Source organism: Perna viridis, chromosome 8 (assembly GCF_037379345.1).
Source record: "Perna viridis isolate PV_CMFRI_1.1 ecotype Kerala chromosome 8, ASM3737934v1, whole genome shotgun sequence".
Lineage (NCBI taxonomy): Eukaryota > Metazoa > Mollusca > Bivalvia > Mytilida > Mytilidae > Perna > Perna viridis.
This window is the reverse complement of record NC_142452.1, coordinates 44,434,913-44,458,813: the sequence shown is the minus strand read 5'-3', so window position 1 is coordinate 44,458,813 and position 23,901 is coordinate 44,434,913. Positions and strand designations below refer to the sequence as shown.

General features: G+C 34.1%; 1 pseudogene across 1 annotated transcript; it reads right to left on the bottom strand.

Moving 5' to 3' along the window:
- Positions 1–1,925: 1,925 nt before the first annotated feature.
- LOC148610667 (peroxidase-like protein) lies at positions 1,926–23,006 on the bottom strand (annotated as a pseudogene). The gene is made up of 11 exons (XR_015914837.1): positions 22,724–23,006; positions 20,679–20,826; positions 20,266–20,459; positions 16,759–16,899; positions 16,347–16,386; positions 13,683–13,828; positions 10,602–10,682; positions 8,580–9,298; positions 5,228–5,397; positions 3,415–3,517; positions 1,926–2,060 (listed from the first exon to the last, which is right to left on the bottom strand). The product of XR_015914837.1 is annotated as a peroxidase-like protein (transcript).
- Positions 23,007–23,901: the final 895 nt, after the last annotated feature.

Genomic DNA, 23,901 nt, shown 5'->3' with positions numbered 1-23,901 from the left:
AGGTGAACCTGTAGGGTAAGCGTCCTCTGCTTTTCTAGAAACACCCGCACTGCCATCACATAGTGTGAAATAACTATCAAATAAAAAAACGTCGATTTGACCTACATATCAAGCTTTATTCACCCTTGTTAAAAAGATCAAACTGGACCTCTCAAAGTGCAATCCTCCAGATATGTGGTTGCAGCTAAAAATAATGTCAGCATCCCACAAAGAGTCATAACTTTGACCTACATTTCATGCTTGACTAACTCTGGTTTAATAATGTCTGACTTGCTTCTTTAGGTACAGAACTGATACCATCATGTAGCTTTATTATGTATCCATATACTTTGGTGGGAAGACATATTGTCTGTGTGTCTGTCATAAAGTTTGTCAGCACAACTCCTCTGACAACAACTAGGCAGAATTTAACGAAACTTGGTATGTAAGCTATTGTCATCACTTTGCGTCCGTCGTGGGCGGTGGCGGTGCTGCAAACTTCTAGTTTGTATTTCAAAAACAAACTTTAATTCATTATGGTATTAAGCATATCAGTTCTTACAAACAAATCCTACAATATTTTTTTAATATCCAGATACACCTAAGCGTGTACTGTTATGCTGAAAAATTGGGATCATTATGACCAATTTTTCATGCATGCTTGATTGAAGGTAATTTTTAAAATCATATCGATATTAGGTATGCTACCAATACATTTACATTGATAAGTCTGATAACACTTCATTCGCAGAATCAAGCTTATGACTAGACAAATTGTTTACATGGAGATGTAATTAACTACCACATTAACCTTACTCCGAATATTTCCTCTCAAAATAGTGTCAAACATACTTGTAGACCACATGAGAGCAGCAACCAATTATTTTACACATATATTAGCGCCCCCACAAAAAAAGTGGCAGTCGCCCTATAGTAATTGCTGTATCCGTCCGTCCGTTACAAAATCTTGTCCCGATTGTAACTCTTTCGTCTTTTGAGATAGGCTTTTGATTTTGGCATGTGGCTAGATCACCTCACAACGAAGTGTCGCGTACCATCGTTGATGTCTTTCGAGCTTGATGTTAAATTACTGATTTTATCCGGCCTGTAACTATTTTGTCTTATGAGAGGCTTTTGATATTTTGTCCCCGGATTACATTCTTTTGATTACCGCCAGTAACCTTGGTTCCCTTGATTACTCTTGCATGTGAATAGATTATCTTAGACGAAGTGTCGAGTACTATTGTTGATGAACTCTGATATTGTAACATTCTGTCTTTTGAGATAGGCTTTTGATTTTTGGCATGTGGTTAGATCACCGGAAAACATAATATCTCCTACCATTGATGATATATTTTTACCTTGAGGATTTTTACATGGTATTCTTGTCTCGGCTGTAACTTTTTGTCTTTAGTCTTATGCGATAGGCTTTTGATATTTTGCATAAGCTGATTACCCTGAGCTTTAAACTTTGACCTTAAGGTCAAATTATTTTATTTTCCATTTCTTTTTTTTGTAAAATCATTTTCTCTCACACTATCTACAATGGTATGCATATGACAAATATGTAGTGTCTATCCACCATTTTTTTGCATGTGACAAAGACAAATACAGAGTAGATATTGGTCCCCACTTTCGGGCCCATAGAAATGGTTGCTGCAATCTCATCGATGTTTAGTTGCCTGTAAAAATTATCGCTAAAATATTCTGTGAAAGTACCAACCTAAATTTTAATTCTATCAAATTAGCAAACGTCTAATTATCTTGACCTACACATTATATATGTAAACTAACATATTTATTAAATGCTAAATCAAGCAAGCTTTTCTGGAAAACTAATACTTGTTTTGGGAATGGTGATGACGATAGCTGATTATTACGACAGAAGCCAAGGGAAGGCAATAGCTTACATAGTCATCCGGGCAAAAAAAAGATTTAAATATTAATGTGATTTTTAAAAAAATTATTTGTTTTCTACTCGCACCTTTTACATGTACCATCAATCGTACGTTTGTTGTCTTTCTTTCCAATGACGAAAATCTATCCCTCTAAACATATTACATGGTATACGTGGAGCAAACCTACAAAGGACACATTTAAAAGGCTATATAAACATACTATCGTAAATTGGGATATTTTGGCGTTCTTCTGACAAAATATACTGATCAAAATTTGCTGTTTTATTTCGGCCTTTCGTCAGTGTAAAATTAATCCATCTAATTCTTATGCTAATATGGATTTATTGCTACTCTTTTGTTCCGGTATCAAATGCATAATAATCATAAAAAAACATTAACAATTTATATTTAACTAGGTTGTTGGGGTCAATATAGGTAAGCAAAAAAGGCCTTTGTTTCTATATCATTTGTCGTTTGCTCATTATTGATAGTATACCAATTTGCATTGGCACTCTTTAATATTCGCATACGTTATATTAATGTGTGGTTGTTTTTGGCACTTTTAAAGGAGGAACCAAATTAACCAAAACAATATTACAATAAAAATGTCCAAATTTGTAGTCATACCATGTAATTAATTTCAATGGTACCATTGCACATACGTGCTATTAAATAACATTCAAATTGGTATGAGTATCTTAATTTACATATATATATAAACGTCTCAGACCCGGCCAGCGAAAGCTATATTTTTATATAGCCTAGCTGGTCGAGTGTTCTAGGGCGCTGGACTTGGTGCATGCGGTATTGCCTTAGATGTCACAGCAGTACGAGTTCGAGTCCCGCGGAGGGAACGACCAAAAATTTGCATCGCAAATTTGACAGTTCTAACATTGTTGGGAATTTTCTATATATATCCATCCGATGAAGCAGTGTAGTGAATAGAGTCGTCACATTCTGAGACGTTTGTATAATATTGATTTGTTGTGACATGCATCATTAATTTGATCCTCTATCCTACATAATAACATCTAAATGAACTGTCCCGTACTACCATACATCGTGTACTAAGTTACAGCCCTAGATTAATCCTACGAGGAGGAATGACCCGGCCAGTGAAAGCTATATTTTTATATAGCCTAGCTGGCCGAGTAGTCTAGGGCGCTGGACTTTGTTCAGGCGGTGTTGCCATAGATGTCACAGCGGTACGAGTTCAAGTCTGATGTTAGAACTGTCAAATTTGCGATTGGTAAGATATTATCGTTTTAAAAACTCTTTTTAGTTGTGCCATTTTTACAGGAAAGCTCACATACGCTGTCTTAATCTGGGTTAAGAGAAAGAGCTCACGCACAGCTATTAAAAGGAACTTTTAAAGAGTTTTTTTTCTCTTTAGAAATTGAAACGCTGTGTGGTCGAAATGGAAAGTTTATTCAGTACAATAGTTTCATGCAACCTAAATAAACTACCTCTATCTGAAATGTACTTCTATTGGTAACGAAAAGTCAGGGATGATTTGAAAAGTAACAAAAATACATACTCTGAGAGTGGAGATACAAATGCGTTAATTGGCATAGCAACCATATTAATAGTTTGGCAATACAGGGTTGACATCGTCTGGCTTTTAATTTCAGTTAACTGAGCTTCAAAAAGATAAGAAATAATTAAAGCTGTTATTTTTTAATATAATATGTGAAGGTGTTAAACGTTTAAGAGTTTTGTTTGTTTGTTTGTTGGGGTTTAACGTCCAACAATATAGCAATATTTCGGCTATATTCAGACGATGAACATGAAATTAATGATAAAATGAACATGAAATAATGATGAAATGAAAAATGGATGGGACACAAGGACAATGGGGTCGACAAATTTTGATTGCCACTGGAAATAGGGAGAGGTGGGTAAGGTCGGGCAATTTAGCCTCCTGTGGCGGAGCCCTATGGTTCCTACTCCCGGAGAATACCACAGTAGGGTTCTTTCACGTGCGAGGAACGTGGCATCTTTCCCAACACGGTGCACCACTATGGTTTGCGGTCAGGTTTTCCGTATTATAGCCTGACAACCCCAACATGTAACACGCCAGAGGTACCCCATTCAACCACCTTGGGCACACATCCCAGTTGCTCTGTGGGCAGAGCGCCCTAGCCCCCGGCTAGGGTTCTGAGCACTATTTAGTCGCCTTTTACGACAAGCTTAGCGCTGCTGCAGGCCTTCTTCTTTTAACACCCGGACCTGCACGGGGCTAAACGTTTAAGAGAATATAGACATAGAAAAGCAATGGGATAGCGATAGGTTTGTAATGCTGTCAAAGACATGGAAAAAACAGACCTGCTGAACACTTGAATATGTGAAAGAGTAATCAAAGGAACCAAGAATCTACCGGTAATCCAAATAAGGTAGTAATCACAAGAAAGACCAGACATGGAAAACAGACAAACACAACAAAAAACATAAAGTAACTAAAATAATACATACAAAGTGACAAAAGTAAATGACTCCACTACACCTGGGAGCTGGGACCAGGTGCACCGGTAGGGTAGGCGTCCTCTGCAGTTCTAGAAACACCCACCAATTTGCTCATAAAAAGTCAAGCCCGCGGTAGACGAAAGAGGAAAGGAAAACTGTGACTTGTTGAACAATTAATATTTTATGGTGCAGGTGGATACACCGTAACCATCCACGAGTTCATAATAACGACCATTAAACTTCTGATATGAAAACTCCATATGCATAGGATTGATTAATAAGTCATCTATATAGCGGAAACTGAGATTAAAGGATATAGCTAAACGATGTTCTTTCTTTCGGATCAGATCAGCTATAAAGTCAGCCTCATGAAAATGAAGGAATATGTCAGCAAGTAGACCAGCACAATTTGTTATCATTGGAAGGCCGACCGTTTGTTGGAAAACGCGTCAACCACACTGGACAAATCAAAGTCACGTTTTTGTGAGGCAGGGTGTTAATTAATTAATTAATTAATTGCATCTATACCTTTGTTGACATACGGTAGTGGAAGAAATGATCGTTTTTCTTCATCTTTACTGTATACTGATGTGGTAGGTTAAGAAACAGAAATGTCAAGACTTGTTTTGTAAAGGAAGTGCAGTAGAGTGAGAGGTATAGAATAGAGTTTAGTTTGAATGTAATGAAATCCAAAAGGCTTTTGTATGAAAGGAAGAAGACCATCTATGGAGACAGCATGTATCTTAGGAGACGTATAGTGGCGATGGCCATGACTATTTTTTCGTCTTGGATTTTTGTCAAATAAATTGAGCACGTTTATGCTTTTGTTATATTGTCAAAATATTAAAATAGTAAGAAATCTAAAAAAATATATGTATTTATCTTACCAGCTGTAAATCCCGTCTGCTGAAAATCGTTCTCATAAAAGAAACGATCACCAGTTTTGTATAATTGAAACTGAAGACCAATGATACATCGAAACGTCGGTCCTACGAGTGCTCCTGGAGCATTTCTTTCTGACAGTCCTCCCGCATATAGATCTATGTCATCAGGATGTCTAGAAATAGAAGTTAATGCATAATGCACGGTGCCCCACTATGGTTTGAGGTCAGGTTTTCCGTATTATAGTCTGACGACCCCAGCATGAAGCATGCCAGGGTCACCCCATTCCACCACCTGGGGCGCATAACCCAGTTGCTCTGTCGGTAGAGCGCCTTAGCCCCAAGCCAAGGTCCTGAGCACTATCTAGTCGCCTTTAACGACAAGCTTAACGCTGCTGCGGGTTTATTCTTTTGACACCCGGCCCCGAACGGGGCTGACATTTTTTAATAATTTTTACTGAAATATACACATGTAGGTATCGCAATCACCCACATGATAGTTGTGTTGCAAAATTCCACTTTTTAATGAATAATTTTACGTTATGTAAATTAAATGCGCTCGCACTTATTATATTTAATTTTTAGAACTTTGATTGAAACATTATAATTATATATATTTCATTTATTTTATTAATTATAATTATACAAATATATAAAAGTAGAAGTTACCAGTACGATAATGATATTTTCAGTTTTTATAGAAAAGATTCGGACGCCTAGAGAAATTAAAAGTGCTCGCACTCATACATTTGGCAGGAATATGATATTTTAAAAGAAACTTAACTGAAATATATTTGTTGCAGTCCCGACCTGATAGGTATCTTGCAAATTTCAACATTTTAGTCAATAATTTTAGACCCTTATGAAAATTAAAAGCGCTCGCACTCATACATTTTGCAAATTTGTAGAATTCTGAGTGAAATACATATGTAGCAATTACCAGAATAATACTATTTTTTACATTTTATACAATAGAGTTAGACCTTAATTTATTGAATTTAAAGTGCTCGCACTCATACATTTTTGCAGGAACATGACATTTCAAAAGAATTTTGACTCAAATTAATATGTCGTAGCCACCACATCATGGCACATGACAGTTAATGTATGGAAAAATTTAGCATAGTCATTGAATTTAGACCCTTATAGAAATTAAAAGTTTTCGTACTTAAATATGTTGCAGAGATATGCTAGTTTTTAGAATTTTAACTAAAATACAGTTGTCACAGTCACAAATATGAAACTAACATTTACAATTTCTGCATTGATTTCAGACCATTAGGTAAATTAGAAGAACTCACACTCATAATTTTTGCTAAAAAATGTCATTTTAAAGAATTTCTACCAAAATATGTAGGTAGCAGTCACCCATTTAGTGTTAAAAAATGTCAATTTTAACATTTTATAAATCGGTTTTAGACCTTTATGTCATTTAAAAGTATTCTCATTCAAAAATTACTTTATAAATCTTGAACTTAGTGAAAATTACCAAAACTTCTGAAAGTAACCGCTTTACACTTAGAACGGAACCATAGACCTGTAATAAAATAAATAAAATTCAATTATAGGTCTACGACAGACTGTATAAAATTAAACATAAACAATGATAATTTTGATCGATGGGTGACTGGATCATGAGCGCTAAATTTTGGAAATGAACTACGATCGAGTGATTTGGATGATGATCACGATGATCTCTATATAACATAAGATTTTTTTCTAATCTGATTTCCTAATTCCTAACAAATTGTGCTCCTTTACTTGCTGACATATTCCTTCATTCTTATGAGGGAACCAAGGTTATAGCTGTAATCAAAAGAATGTAATCCAGGGACAAAGACCAGACAAGGAAAACAGACATACACAACAAAGAACATAAAGTAACTAAAATCATACATACAAAGTAACAAAAGCAAATGAGCAACTCGGACTCCACTAAAAACTGGGAGCATGGACCAGGTGCACCGGTAGGGTAAGCGTTCTCTGCTTTTTCTAGAAACACCCGCCGAGTTGCTCATAAAAAGTTAAGTCCTGGGTAGAGAAACGAGGAAAGGAAAACTATGACCCGTTGAATAAATCAGTTTTCATGGTGCAGATGGATACACCATAACGATCCATGAATTCATGATAACGACCGTAAAACTTATGTAGTGATTACTTTAATCTTGTAGCAACATAACCCTGTTCCAGAAGCCTATTTGTTAGAGTTCTAGCGCGATACAAAAAGTCTGCATAGTTTCGGCAAGCTCTGGCATAACGTATGAGTTGTGATATGAACACTCAATACGCAGGTGCCGAAGTGATGTTGCCACAGATGAAAGGATGAAAATTCATCACGTTTGTCGTAAAGTTTGGTCAATAGTTTTCCTTTACCGTCCATTTCTAAGTGTAGGTCAAGATATGAGGCTGACTTCACAGTGTCTGTAGTATCCTTTATCTCGAGTTCTTTTGGGTAGATGCGATGTATCAAATCCCCGAAATTAGGATTGTTTAAAGATAATAAGTCATCTATATAGCGGAAACTGAGATTGAAGGATCTAGCCAAACGATATTCTTTCTTTTTTATCAGATCAGATATAACTTATCAATTCAGAAAGTTGATCATCGAAAAGCAAATTAAAAGTGGGAATTTTGCAATGAAATCCCCGATGTCTAATAATCTGTTTCAATCATAACTGTAAATAATGTAAGCAAGCTCACAAAGAGAATATCCTGTGTCAAGCATGAAATTAAATATATAACTGTAAGTTCAATTATCTCATTATCTCTTTCGACAGGAGCTGTTTTCCTTCATGCAAATCTACATACTCTCCTACTCCGACTATAAATATATTCAATATGCACTTGTATTCATGGTTCCCAAACTTCCTATACAAACCCCGCTCGTGTTTTAGATGCGTTGATAATGTTTTAACATGTAGAGTCCTTAATTTGTTTAATGTCTGTGTTTAAAGTCCTCCAATAGTTACGCTAATTCTTTATGTATATTTACATAATTACGATACCCATCCTTTCTATAAATTTTCATCAAAATCCCTACAGCGTTTTTGGGAAGTTAATTAATTTTTAACATGTAAAATCCTTAATAATTTAAATTATTTCCCTTTAGAATCCCCCTACTGTAAATACATTCATTCATGCACATCAACGTACTATTCCCAACCATCCTATTAAATTCCATTAAAATCCCATTAGCAGTTTAGGAAGGTTGCGCTGAGAAAAAAAAGTGGACGGACGGACAGACAGACAGTCGGACGGGAATTCCAAATACCCCTAAACGTTTTTTTGATGGGTATAAAAAAGTTTTATAATAAACAAACAAATAAAGCAGCTATTCACAGTCATCTAAATAACTTACTTGTAGGCAGAATACATTGATTTTGCTGCTCTAGGTGAATGGTCACTAAGGCCAAACCTTCCGACTCCAAAATGTAATACAGGTTCAAAACCACAGAATATCCTCCATTTGTTATATCCAGGAAGGCCATGATCTCTCCCTCGTTGAATATTTAGGGCACCAAGATCGAATCCGTTTCCAGGTTTTGTTTGAAAAAGTCTATTTCTTACAATTGGTGTTAAAAAGTGATCTGGAGCGCTTTCGAACTGAGTAAACATCCATCGGGCAATCCCATCGGTGCCAAAGTATTTCGTGTCTCGTATCAAGCGTGTTTCGAAAAGGTGGTCTTCAAGTGCCTCTAGATCTGTTGTTTTAAAGAAGGGACTTAAAGAACCTACAAACTCGCCAATCAGGGTATGGCCAAATCATAATGCAGCTGCCCCAAAGACATTTCCAGTAGAGGGATCTGCATTTATGTCATAGCTTGTGCTATGACCAAACGGAGCGCTACCCAGACCAAAATTGTTCATTCCACTTGGTCCTAGAATAAGTGGAAGATATTCGGTGTAAATTATGTGCTGATAAATACCTGTCAAAATCTTTTTTTGCTTCTTGAAATAGTTTCTCGCTGTCCCAATGGGGATTCACTTTGCGGAGACCTTCAACAATGTTGTTGTGTTGGCGGAGGAAAGTTGTGTGCAAAACAGTAAGCATTGGAGCTTCTGGAGGTCTATGATCACCTGAAATACAAATTTAGCATTTCAAATAAATCCCAGTGACATGATTATTTAAATTATCATAGCATAATTTGTATTACAAATTTCTATTTATCGAGTAACTGATTCAATTACAATAAATCGCAATAGCCATATCAAGTATCAGGTCTTAAACATTGCGAATATCGAATACATTGAAGTTCTCATTAAGAAACAAATTAATTTTCATCATTCAGCTTTAAAATTTTGCACATTTAAATCAAAAATTTTTGTGCAATAGATGTCCAAGTCATTGGTAGGATGACACTGTGCTCGTGTATCATTGGATAGAAATTTGTTTTTTTTTTAATATTGACTCGACTAAAATAGATTATGGTTAGTGCAAAACCTGTTTTAGAGTTCGAGACACAAAATGAATATTTCTTTCAAAACGGTGATGTTTTATTGCAATGGGATTTGAATAATCTGAGTGAAAGTTATAATTTTATTGTTGTGTAAATATATAAAACATAAAGCAAATTTCATGTTGACTGTTATCGGTATCGATTGCCGTATAGCGGGAAACTTTCGCAAGGTTCCAATTCTCACTATATTCCCAAAATTGGGGAAATCGTTAAAAAACAAGCTCGCCAAATTCAAACTCGGATATTTTATACATGTGTGTAACATCCATCTCATTAAATCTAAAGACGCGAACAATAAAAACAGAGAAAATTTGACATCCCTATCCATAGAGAAATATTTTGGAAAACAAATCCGAAAAATTATGCGCTTTACAGTTTTCAACCCTTTAAACCACAAGGTCAGACTGCAGTTGGCATAGCATTAGTATGCAGTTCAGTCCCCACAATATGGCATATTTTTCTATAGTTTCTGTCTAAATGGCTGTGATAAATAGTTGTGCGAGAAACTGTGAAGGATAAGGTTAGAACAGCACCATGATCACGTTCAAAGCGGGTGCAATAAACATTTATAGAAACAAATGAAGGCAGGAATAATCAATAACTCAAAATTCACTAATATCAGGTAGCAATGACTAGATAAAATGGTTAGATTAGCGTCTTTTCTTCTTTATTTGCTTTGATCTGTTCATTTCCCTTTTTTACTTTTGACATATATAGATTGATCTTCATGTCATTGTTACATATTCTTTTAGTCATCCCATTTCATGTTCATCGCCTGAATATAGCTGAAATATTGCTGCTCGGGCGTTAAACCCCAACAATCAATCAAACAATCAATCATGAAAGAAAAAGAAGGATCATTTCAGTTGTTGTTTGTATTTTGTTTTATTAAAGTATTCGTTATATTAATATGATATGCATACCTGATTTAAAACAATCTCTTAAGCAGGATTTACCTGGTTTACCATCCGGTAAAATTCCATTCCTTCCCTGTAAAAGTCTCCCTAAAATGAATGTCTTATTGGTAAAAAAAACAAATAACAACTCATGAATTAAATTGATATGTAGGTTTTTTTAGGTATTGGACAATCTGTCATTTTCTTTCGTAATCAAAGATCCAGTCGAAAAGAAAAGACTATCATAACACGGTGTTGAATCGTACAGTGTTACTGTCATTTTTGTGTTCAGGCATTAAAGCTAAGTTTACTGTATCTATTTAATTTCATATTAATGTGTTTATATAAAGAATTATTTCTGTTCCTGCCGTTCGTGAAAGCGGAGTACTTATTCATCTTTTCCAAAAATAAGTTTCTTTGTCAAAACTTGTATTAGCCTTCGTGGGTCTTATTTATGCAAAAAAGGCTATACGAATAAGTTAAATAATTATTGTTTTATCGGAACGTCATAGATAAAGGACACATATAGTAATTAAATGAGCTTCTTTGGTTCAATATTACATGTAGTTGTCGATTCATTATTTCAATATTACATGTAGTTGTCGATTCATTATTTCCTTTACGAATATTCATATCATTTATGCAAAAATAAAAAGAAACTACAAAATTATCTTAGTAGTTACAACATGCAGTAGGTCATATATCATGATTATACTTATTTCAGCAAAATTTGTCAACTTGTCTTTCATTGCATAAGTTTTGAAAGTCAGCCTTCTTGTATAAAATTGTAGCACCGTTACTCAAACAATTGAAGTGAAGGGTGTAGAAAATACATTTTACGATGTTGTTTTTTAATAGGGGTTGGTAGGTCCAAGATAAAGATCAGGCATACTTTTAGAAAACTTTTTTCTTGAGGGACATCGAACTCTGCACTTGTTTAAGTTATAGCGTAGTTTAATCAAGAAATTGAAATTCTAGAGTTAACATTCAAATACTTCAAGGAGTATACAATTTGAACCAAAATGCATATGACATCTTTTATTATTCAATAAAAATGTAACTCGAATGATAATGCTTGATCAACAGGTAAAGTTGTGAATAATTATTACAATCCGATATGTATATTGAACTTTTAAATCAAAAATTACGGAAGCGTATTAGGGCCATCGTTTCTTTTTAAATAGTCGGTTTTAATCTTGGAATTTCCAACTTTCATTTAATAATAAGATTAATGTTGATAATTCCATGATTAAACTTGATAATTCCAATATTAATGTTGATAATTCCAAGATATATGTTGATAATTCCAAGATATATGTTTATAATTCCAAGATTAATGCTGATAGTTCCAAGATTAAAGTTGATAATTCCAAGATTTAAGTTGGAAATTCCATGATTAATGTAGATTATTCCAAGATTAAAGTCAACAATTTGAAAAAAAAATAAAAAGGATGGCCCTGATACGCTTCCGTAAAAAATGACCAGGACAGACTTTATTTACAATGCATCTAAAACGTTATAGTTCTGAAAATATATTATGTACCGTGTCTTTTATACTAGTCTCCGTTTAAAAATCGTTTGTCTAGTAACTGTTTAAAGTGTGTATTTATTGTTTATATAAGCAGTAGCAAATGTCCTTTTTATTTGTTTAAAAGATATCGTATTATATGGTCATATGGAATCACATATAAGCAGACAAGGCATTATGAAAAATTGAAGGGTAAACAAAAACATTAACAACCTGTTCCTTTTTGTCTTTCTATAGAGTCACCATACGTCACTGATAAATCTAGAAACGAGGTTCGTTGGTTAATCTGGTTTCTTGTGCCTTGGAGAAATAAAAACAAATTAAAGCCTATGTTGATATTTGTAACTTAAATTTCTTAAATCCTTAGCATACAGAAAAACAGCAAATTTTAATCAAAAGAATAAGAGTGAGATACGATATCTTGTAGAGTCAAGACTTTCAAAACTTACAAAATATTGTTTATTCGAGATCGAAAAGTATTTGATGAAATTCTAAATTCACAAAAGATGCCTTATTTTGAAAACATCTTGCAGTCAAAATATTTGGTAGCTATGCATGTTAGATATTCGCTGAGAAAATGCAATCAATTAATTGAATGTGTAGCAATTTTATTTCATCATTACAATTACACTTTCTTTTTCTATAGAGTCAACAACTTTGTTTTGCAATAAAAATACTCATTCTGATTTTAAGTAACACTCCAGTTAAAAAATCATGCAAAATGTGAGATTCATGGTTTTAAAGCCTACATATTTTTATTTTTGATATTTTGTTTAAAATGTTATATAGTAAACTGAAATTAACATGTTGCTTTTCAAATAACCCTTGTTATTAAAAACTAAAAATTATTAAGAATGTGCTGTAGAATTCAAAATTAAGGGAGATAACTGTAAATGACACTAAAATACAATAGACTGTAGATTATCTCTTATGAACAGACAGATCGAATGAATGATTATACATTACATCGTATAGACCTATATACAGTATAGCAGCTTAATAACAAAAATAAAAATGTCTAGATTTTTTGGGGGTGTTTCACATATTATAAAATTTGCACGATTCTTAGCTGGAGTACTACTTAATCATATATCACTATCGTTTTCGATAGTTGCTTTCATATTTTGGTTTACTTTATTAGGCCGAGTGCCTACGGATGTTTTACTTGATCTCAGCACAGTTAATCAAATTTGAACCTAAACAATCCTTTAATTGGCTTTTGACAAATTTCTTGAAAACAAATGTAACGTTTGTCTCACGAAGGAGCTGTTTGAAGTCGAGCGTGATATAAGTAATATTTATTAGTTATCAAGTTACCAAATAAGTATTGCATGATAATCACATGACAGCCTTAATCACATGACAGCCTTTTTTACAAGCATATAATTATCACATGACCGCCTTTCTCACAAGCATATACTAATCACATGACAACCTTTTTCACAAGCATATAAGAATCATATGACAGCAAGTCACTATTTATCAGAATCAAGTTAAACATATGATTCTTTTATGTAATCTTTTATATCATCACCATGTGATTTCTATATGGTCCTATTTTTCGAACAGGGTATGTTTACCATGTATGGTTCTGATGGCTTTGTACTGAATAGGTGAAAATTTAACTGGTACACTATTTTGTTCTGGACCAACAGCTGATCTAACAAAGTGCATACAGGGATTTCGGAAGTTGCCAGGGGGTGTAAAAAACGGAAAACACTCTGGGCTAAAAAAATAGACAGTAAAATATCTTTATTGTTCTCAACTGAGATGTGGTCATTCAAGAAGTACACAAAAAAGTACTAACAAATTTTGTACATGCTAGCTGTTTGTTTTTTCTTTTCTTTTTTTTTTCTTTTTTTTTTTTTTGTTTTTTGTTTTTTTGTTTTTTGTTTTTTTGTTTTTTTTGTTTTTTTTTGTTTTTTTTGTGTTTTTGCTTTTTTTTTTTTGGGGGGGGGCGATAATTTTTATAACTCAGAATTCTTTTTATGAAAAAAACGATAGTCAATCTAATATATGTAAGACTCAGATCCATGTCCGGTTCCACTAAGGTGCCCGATTTCTTCAGGTATGATCATATTATGATGTAATTTTTTGTTACGGAAATTGCAAAACATCTTACATTCTGCAGATGAGACCAGTTCTAACCTCTCAGCAGGTAACTGTCAGAAAAGCCGGCTCTACGACAGTTCTAAATGCGTCATTTAACAGTTCTAGAACCAGCTCCTCTAACAGTTCTACATGTAATACCAGAACCGGCTATATGATAACAGTTGTACTACTAGAGCCAGCTCTTCTGACAATTCTAGCGAAGCCGGCTGTACGAAAACAGTTCTAGTAGTAGAGCCAACTCTATGAGAGCAATGATTCTGATACAACCGGCTCTGCTAGATTTAATTGTCAGAGGAGCTGGTTTTAGAACTGTCCGTGGACTGTTCAAAATTTGTCATAGAACTGTTCTTCTGACAGTACTGGAACAGTTTTAGGAGAGGTTAGAACTGATCTCATCTGTACTATGAAGCGGCCACTCTCATAATCATGTCAAATATGTCCGATTTACAAATATCAAACAAAATCGTATATATTCATTTCATGAATTTGTTTGAGATCTTTGACAGCACAATGCATGGCTCATATTCATCATCACGATAACTTGAGAATAACTTATCCGATATTTTAAAAATTTCAACATACCGTTTCGATGGCAGAGCGGAGAACCCCTTAGTTTTAGGTGGATGTCGCCCCAACCCTTTTGAAAATAAGGGCTAAATCTTTATATTCTAGTGTGTCAAAACCTAATATTGTGTCTACACTTGCCCCAAGTGAACAGAGATCAACGTGCTACGGTCTTATTATGCTACCCTCCGGGTATCTCTTTATTCACTCATGAATTTAGTCTGACAGAAACCGCCAAAATAACAAACAGAAAAAAAATAAACAGGAAATATAAACGATTACATCGAAATGACATAGAAATTTTTGTCTTCGATACATTAGCTTGACACTGAACCTAAGTTATTTTGTTGGCGCATGTTTTGCGCATCGGAAATGTAAATTCCAAAGTTCAATTGTTTGTTTGTTGGTTCATGTTCTTAGGCCACCTAGTGGCTTGCTGAAATATTTTGCCCTCTCTCATAAATTATAAACCCTACGCAAAATATTGGTGTATGAAAAGCATATGTAAAAGCTCTTTGGCATAGAAAGGTACTTGCTAAAAGTAGAAGCAACTTATGGACCATTATGTTGTTTTTAGAAATAGCCATTCATCCGAGAGGCTTCTAGCGATGGTGGAATGTTCCAACCGCGTGGCACCGCTTAACTTTGTGCTATTGTGGGGAAAATATACTTCGCCGCCTGTCTATATACGTGTGTGATCATGTAACATATTATCAGACATGTTTGTGGAACCGGACGTGTTTGCGAGTACTACATATATATTACTAAAAAACACGACATGTGTAATACTTCAAGCTATTAGTGAAATGGGTGATTTGTTTTAAACAAAATTGGTCTCGTGCCGTCCACATGTTTCTGCATGGACGCGCTCTTCAATGTTAGAGTTTGTTTTAAAACTTTACTGATTTAACTAATTGGTTAACGTGCTGCCTTGTTGTGCGTATTGAACATGTATTTGGGTTTTAAAAGAATTATTATTGGAGTGCGCTGTATAAACGAAATATAAAAGGAAGAATTTCCTTTTCAGATTACCATTTGTTATAGTTTCTATGATCAGCTTTTTTAAGTAGAACATTTAGTAATTTGTGTTATAGTAAAAGATTCATGGTTGCGTTTTAAGTACAGTTTTTTTGTTGAAGTAATTCTTGGACTCACTTATTAGATATCCTTACTTTGTTTTATTTTCTAGTTCTAACGTTGCAAACCAGAAAAAGGCTGTTAGCACAGCTCACATTTTGATATCTTTCGCTTCCCTCCACAAAAACCATATAAGATACCCGATAGTTATTTAAACATTCAGACAGAAAAAAAACAAAATAGGGTGTGCACAATGGTATCGTGTGATGTATGAACGTTTCATCAAATTCCGTCAACCGGTTTAAGATCAGTGGCGTATTAAAACTTGGGGCGGACGAACAGACTGGCGAATGGACAAAGAAAAGGACACCATGATCACTATACACCTTCAGCTTTTTCAAGCGGGCGTTATAACAAAGACATTTATTTTGATTTCGATTACTGTCGGACTACCACTTTATGAAAAAGCTGTTTATCTACTTATGTGTTACCTGTTGACTGGGTCATCTCCAATACAACATGGTCTAGTGACTACAAAAGATCTTACATAAATAGTTGTTTACGGTGAATCTGAAATTATGGCCAATTAATCTTTGAAAACGTGAGATAAAAGATAAACACTGCATTTCTGAAATCTTTAGGTACGGACTACTCTTAAAGCATGTAATTGAAGACTTTTTTTGTAATTTCATTTCATTATGATGATTGATGATATAAAAATAACGGACTAAATTATTATTTGATTTCAATTTCACGTATGCATTATTTCACGCAAATGAACAACTTTTCAAGGCACACGCGGTTTACTACAAATGCTTTAACTACGAAATTATAATATCATATATAAACTGAAATACATAACGGAGAATTGTATTATGTATTTCAACTACAGACTTCACGTACCATTCATTGACGGAGTAGAAATAATGTCATGATCAATAAACTGTCCGAAGTGTGTCAGTGCAACGTTAAAAATCTTGCTTCTGGGTGGTGACTCTCCGCCATCAAATACGGCATTGGAAACGTGTCTTGGACTCGGTATACCTGTATAATGCTTGTGTCAAAATATCAACTGTAAAGACAAAATGGTGAGAGGATGAACAGACACATGGAAACCACGATCTATGTATATCCCTCAAAACGGAACACAATGAAACCTTTATATATGCTTCGCTTTGTGATAAGATTATTTTTGATCGATGAATTGGTATGACTAGAAGTTTGTTTTACTTAAAGTATGACGATAATATTGTATCGTGTACTCTGTATGTGGGGTGACACCATTATTTACCCAGATACATCAAAATATTTTAATCTATCTATTTTTTAATGTTCCAGTCATTAAAAATTTGTCTTTGAAAAGTCACATTGACGGTTCATTAATATTAATATATTGGTTAAACTGGCGATAAATCATATGTTATAGCAAAGAATGATCGATATGAAGGGCGTTTTGATTGACAACTTTAAAGATTTGTAGTTAGATGTCTGTTGAATAGTCTACCTTGGGAGATACTTAATGGAAACCATATATAGAATGAAATATTGTAATATATAAGTACTAATTAGTCAAGTGTTGAATAATCAGTGCTAATATATGTTTGGGTTATGCAAGAAAGACGCTATGAAACACACATCTGAGAGTTGACGACACATGTTTACTAATGGAGGTCGCCTTTAGTATAATGAACCAGCTTCGTGTCTTAACCTTTCTGAAAGAAATAAAATTGTCTTACAGGAATTCTAGACAAAGCAACATTTGACTTATTGAGTTATATTGTCCTATTTCTTCATTTATAGTACATTTCAAGAAATTATTACTCGAAATAGGAACCGAAAATTATTGAAGTCGAGTATGTATATGATTAAAATGTTTTGAAAAAATCTCTCTAATATCTTGCTTTAGGTAAATCGTAAGTCACAGGTTTTGTAATAACGAAGTTATTATGCTGCTTTTGCACTCGTTACAATTGTTTCTATAAGAAAAATAATGGATTAGAAAATATTTCATACTACACGTAGAAATATCAACTTATACCTAGTAGAGTAAAATGTAGTAAGGTAAGTATTTTATATCAAAATAAAACTACATTATTTACGATGTACAAAGTCATATAACATTTCTTTTTTGTGACAAAATTGAAACCAAAAAAATTAGGCATACGATATATACGTTCCAAATACACTGAAATTGGTTTAAAGATACTTTAAAAGTACTTAGACATGTTTTCTGATTCAGCAGAGTTCATTTCAGCAAGGCTTTACTGGATCAATGAATATCAACTTACAGATTTGAGGAGTGCACAAATATGTTTGTTTGTTGAGGTTTAACGCCCGAGCAGCAATACGTCAGCTATATTCAGGCAATGAACATGAAGTGGATGATAAAATGAACATGAAGTGATGATGATGAAATGAAAAAAAGGGATGGGAAACAAGGATAATAGGGTCGACAAATTTTGATTGCCACAAGAAAAAGGGAGTGATGGGTATGGTCGGGCAATTTAGCCTCCTGTGGCGGAGTTCAAAGGTTCCTACTTCTATCGAATACCACAGCACGGTTCTTTAACGTGCGAGGAACGTGACATATTTCCCAACACGGTGCACCACTATGTTTTGCGGTCAGGTTTACCTGACAACTCCAGCATGTAACACGCCAGGGGTACCCCATTCCACCACATGGGGCACACATCCCAGTTGCTGTGTAGGCAGAGCGCATACCCCCTCCCCCGGCTAGGTTTCTGAGCACTTTTTAGTCGCCTTTTACGACAAGCTTAGCACTGCTGCAGGCCTATTCGTTTGACACCCGGATCTGCACGGGACGCAAAAACATATGTTAAATCTTCATATTGCTCACTGTCAAATATTTCTATCTCTTCGAAAGAGAAAAAGACAAAAAAATTAGATACACTTCCATGTTAAAAAAACAAATGAAACACAAAAAGTTGTAAATAAATGTATTATCTATAAAACAAATAAAGTACGTTGTTGCTAATATGCTTGTTCCATTTTAGGGCTACACTCTTTTCATACTACAATTGTTCTTCAAGACCTAAATGAATTGCCCGTAAAGAACAAATGGTGCTGACTGAATACTATCATTATATATGATAATGTGAGAGTAATCAAAGGAACCAAGATTCTAGCGGTAGTCAAAAGAATGTAATCCGGGGACAAACACCAGACATGGAAAACAGACATACACAACAAACAACATAATGTAACTAAAATCATACACACAAAGTAACAAAAGCAAATGAGCAACTGGGAGCATGGACCTGGTGCACCTGTAGGGTAAGCGTCCTCTGCTTTTCTAGAAACACCCACCGAATTGCTTATAAGTCGAGTCTGGGGTAGTCGAAAGAGGAAAGGAAAACTATGACACGTTCAACAAATCAGTTTCCATGGCGCTGATTGATACACCGTAACGATCCACGAGTTCGTGATGACGACCATAAAACTTCTGTAGACATGACGTCAATCTTGTAGCAACATAACCCTGTTCGAGAAGCTTACTTGTTAGAAGTCTAGCGCGATACAGAAAGTCTGTGTAGTTTCGGCAAGCTCTTGTATAACGTATGAGTTGTGATATGAACACTCTGTACGCAGGTGCTGAAGGGATGTTGCCACAGATGAAAGGAAAGTTGACTGAAAAGTCATCACGTTTGTCGTAGAGTTTGATCAATAGTTTTCCCTTACCATCGTTTCAAAGTGCAGGCCAAAATATCAGGCTGACTTCACAGTTTCTGTAGTATCCTTTATCTCAAATTCTTTGGGGTAGATGCAATGTATCAAATCCCCGAAATTAGGATTGTTTAAAGATAATACGTCATCTATATAGCAGAAACTGAGATTAAAGGATCTAGCTAAACGAAAGTCTTTCTTTCGGATCAGATCAGTTATAAAGTCAATCTTATAAACAGTGTTTATTCTATGTTTTGTCGACCGTTTTGTATATAAACCTTTGTTTCTCGAGCTTTTCAAAGTTCTTTGCAGCTGTATTAGAAAATAATAGTGTACTGAGTTGACAGTAATATGAACATGCAGCTTGACACACCTTCACATTTTCGTTCGGTTCCCAAATAATATATATTGATTTAATGTTGGGTCAGCTCATTTTAACTCTCCGTGAATTCTATGTTTTAAACCAAAGTCAGAATTTTGTGAAATAAGGGTGTAGTCATATTCCGGGAAGAAGGATAAATAGTAAACGAACTTGTCACGTCATAAATAAACTGTAAAAATAAAATTATTCGCTAGGTAAATGCCTATTTCCGTTAATATTTTTGTTTGTTTGTTTAGTTTTGTTTTGTTTTTTGTTTTTTGTTTTGTTTTTTTACGATGCACGTTTGAATACAAAAGTAACCATTTGAAACGACAACCTCCCCTCCCCTGATACATTTTACTTACCATCTACATATTCTGGTGGCAAAAATCTCACTTGATTTGTTATAGCTTTGCCCCACAAAGGATATCGTAGATTATTACAAGAACCGTCAGCTGTCCGGTACGGCGCTTCTAGGTCGCATTTTACAACAGTTTTAGGGCATATTTTAGTGGTGAGACTACTGTAAGCAACTGGGTTTTGAGATAATCCATTGTTCCTTTAAAGACGAAAAGACATTAATATTTCTCTGTCGTTAATGGAATTAATATGCAAAGGACCATGACTTTTATTGATTTAATATGCCACAATTTTTCTGATCTAACAAATTATATTTCATTAAATCAATTACAAGAAAATTGCTTTAATAAATGCAAGCAACAAAGTTAGAACATAAACCATTTGAAAAAAAAAGTAGTTAGAATGATTCTGTCTGTACCTTTTTACATAAGTGATCTTTGCCTTAGATAATATCTCGCTAGTATAGGTATATTCAGATACTTTAGACTTGTCATAATTCCTAAATCCAGCATGATAACCCTTTTGGGAGTTTTCGTCTCTACCTAAACTTGACCATTCAGAAACTCCTGAAACTAAAACTTAAAACAACAGAAAACAAAGAAAAATTCCCAACGATGTTAGAACTGTCAAATTTGCGAAGCAAAGTGTTTGGTCGTTTCCTCCTCGGGACTCGAAATCGTACCGCTGTGACACCTATAGTAACACCGCCTGCACAAAGTCCAGCGCCCTAGACCACTAGTACAGGTGGTGTTGCCATAGCTTTCTAAATCAAAAAGTCGAGACGGAATTTCGAAGTATCGGAAGACCTGAAAAACAAACACTTTGTGCTCTCTTTTTACTTTACTTTCCCCAGTCCACTGAAACGTTATCCAATGAAAAAATACCTGACCAAAAGTGTTTTCCAATGAAAAAAGATCTTTGATTTTTATCCAATTGCTGTACACTATTGCCGACTTCCGTTTTCCGTTTTCCTAGAAGGTCAGAAGCACTCAATTTTAATACCGTAGTGAATCATATGATCGAGTTCCTTTTACTTGCCCCAATATAGTTATGCGCAAGGGGCTATACTACTGCAGCCATTAAGTGTCATTTTGGTTGGTTGTCATGGAATCTAATTGATAATACATATGTATCAATATCTGTGGCATTGTTCAAATTTTTATGACGACCGTAAAACGTCCGAAGTGATGATATTAACAAACGCTGAACTTACCCCTGATCTTAAGTTTTTTGACAATATCCTTGCCCCTCAGAAAAAAATCCGCGTACAGATGACAGGCTCAATAACAAAAGAATCATCTAAGAAATGTATACTCCATAAGCAGGGGATGTTGGATTATTGCAACTAAAAAAGTGGAAGTTTACCATTGGGAAGTCAAAATCATCACGTTTATTATAAACATTCAATTTTATTGACGCCCCATATTATCTATGTACAAGTTAAGAACTTGGTATGAGACAGGAGGATAAGTGTCAGTTGTCTCTTTAATTTCAAGTTCATTTGGGTAGATTAGTATTCCTCAGGGATTATACAACATCTATATAATGGAATCTAAAATCGGAGGACTGGACTTTTCGTTTTCCTTTTTTTCTGTAGTAGCACCCTTGTAAAAATCTGGTATCATATAAAACTGACTCCCCAAGAGTGGTGCTATTTTGTTCCAATGGTCTGCGTGAACACGTGCCTCCAGAAGTATATCTGATTTTCTGGTACAAAATTATCCCTAAATTAAAATATTTAGACCCAGTAGCAAATTAAGGACAACTTTTGAAATGAACAAGCTTGGCCATGAGCTGACATTATCATCAGTGTGGGTTTGTTTCTTTGACATAATCACCATATCCACTCTCGCTATACTGTAAGATTTTTTTAACAAATATACTTATTTCTACTAAAATAAATTATCTTTGTTTCAATAGATATAGATATTATACGACTGACTGAGTGTAGTTACGTAAAATGGATGTATTTATATTCACAAAAGGCATGTATTATTTTAACGTTTTGGTTTGTTTAAGAAGATTAATGATGATTTTTTTTTCATTGCTTTAAACTTTATGCAAATATTTATAAAATTAATATATGAGAATTATATGATAATATTTCATGACTACCATATTTTAAATGGCATATGATAGTCATGTGATTACCATTAAATTATCAGATGAATAGAGCATCATATGATTATCATTTGTGGCACATTTGGCTGTGTACATTGATTGAAATCAAGTTCGAAATTGGAATACTTGACAATAAGCATAAATCACTTCTGTTTAATTATCAGTTCAATTACATTGTTTTAGAACAGGCATCAAAATGAAAAAGCTAGTTTTATTTAAATGATTATAATTGGAGGTTTTGAAATATTTCTGTAGTGCTGATACAAAGTCCTACCTGCACAAATTAATGCAAGTATTTTTATTGCTATTCCTTGTAAAATGAAATCATTTCTGATTATGTACCTGAGCGTTTAGAGGTTCGTTCTAGTTCTTCAAATGCACGCCACTGTGAAATTAATATTTCGTCGTCAGTGCCAGGATTTTCCAATAGAATAGCTATAGCCAACCTTCCTATTTCAGCAAACAAAATCCAGCTAACACTCAACATTGTAACATCAACTTATGTTTGACTGAAGATATTATCTTATGTGTATATATATTTCTTTACTAATATTTGTAAGCCTAATTCATCATAATCAAGATTACGCGGTTAAAACCGCCTATTGGTTTTACTGACGATTTTTTATCGCTCCGGTCAATAATCCCAGAGCGGTCAATTCTGGTCTATTACATTATTGCAAAAAAATGTTATCATTCATTACATATTTCATATATTAAATATCTACTGCACCTCAGCGTTTTTTTTTTTCATAAAATATTATTTTTAAATTTCTCTTTCATCTATATTGATAAAGCATAAAAGTATACGTTTATCTTTCAAACGGCTTCTAATTTATGTTAAAATAAAACATAACTTTAATTCTTGAATAATAATCAAAACTTTGAATCAGGAATAATATTCAAGACTTTATTTCATGAACAATAATAATTAAAAAGTTAATTCATGAATATTTTGGTTATAAAGTAACTACTTCAGGTTAATTTCAGGTATTTCATGTAAGAGTTAAACAGGTCATTTTTCACCTAGCTGACATATAATCAATTAATAAACTTGGTTGATAACATCCTCTCACAACCAAGAAAAAGACGATTAAAGAGGATGGAATAGATGTGTTTTAAACAATAAATAAATATTTTCTTTTACCACACATATCTCTCCTGAATACAGAAATGGAAAATGTGTTAAAGATAATGCTTCGAGTCCTTTTTCATGTATGGTTTCTTAAGTGCTGGGACATCTGTATAAATCATCATAACGATGTCCAAAATCAGCACTATCACTGAAAAAAATGCTCAATCAATTTCACTACAAATCTCATCAGGATGAAACCCGAGCACCCAATTTGGAAATTCTACACCATTGATGAAGACACAAGTAAAACCAGTGCAACTTTCCAAGGAACATTATTTAATTTGCTAAACACACAATGTAAGAAGTGATATGTGAAGATGAAAATGAATTTTGAGCAAACATTTACCAAGGTATTTATCTACAAAACAATTACTACAAAAAACAACCA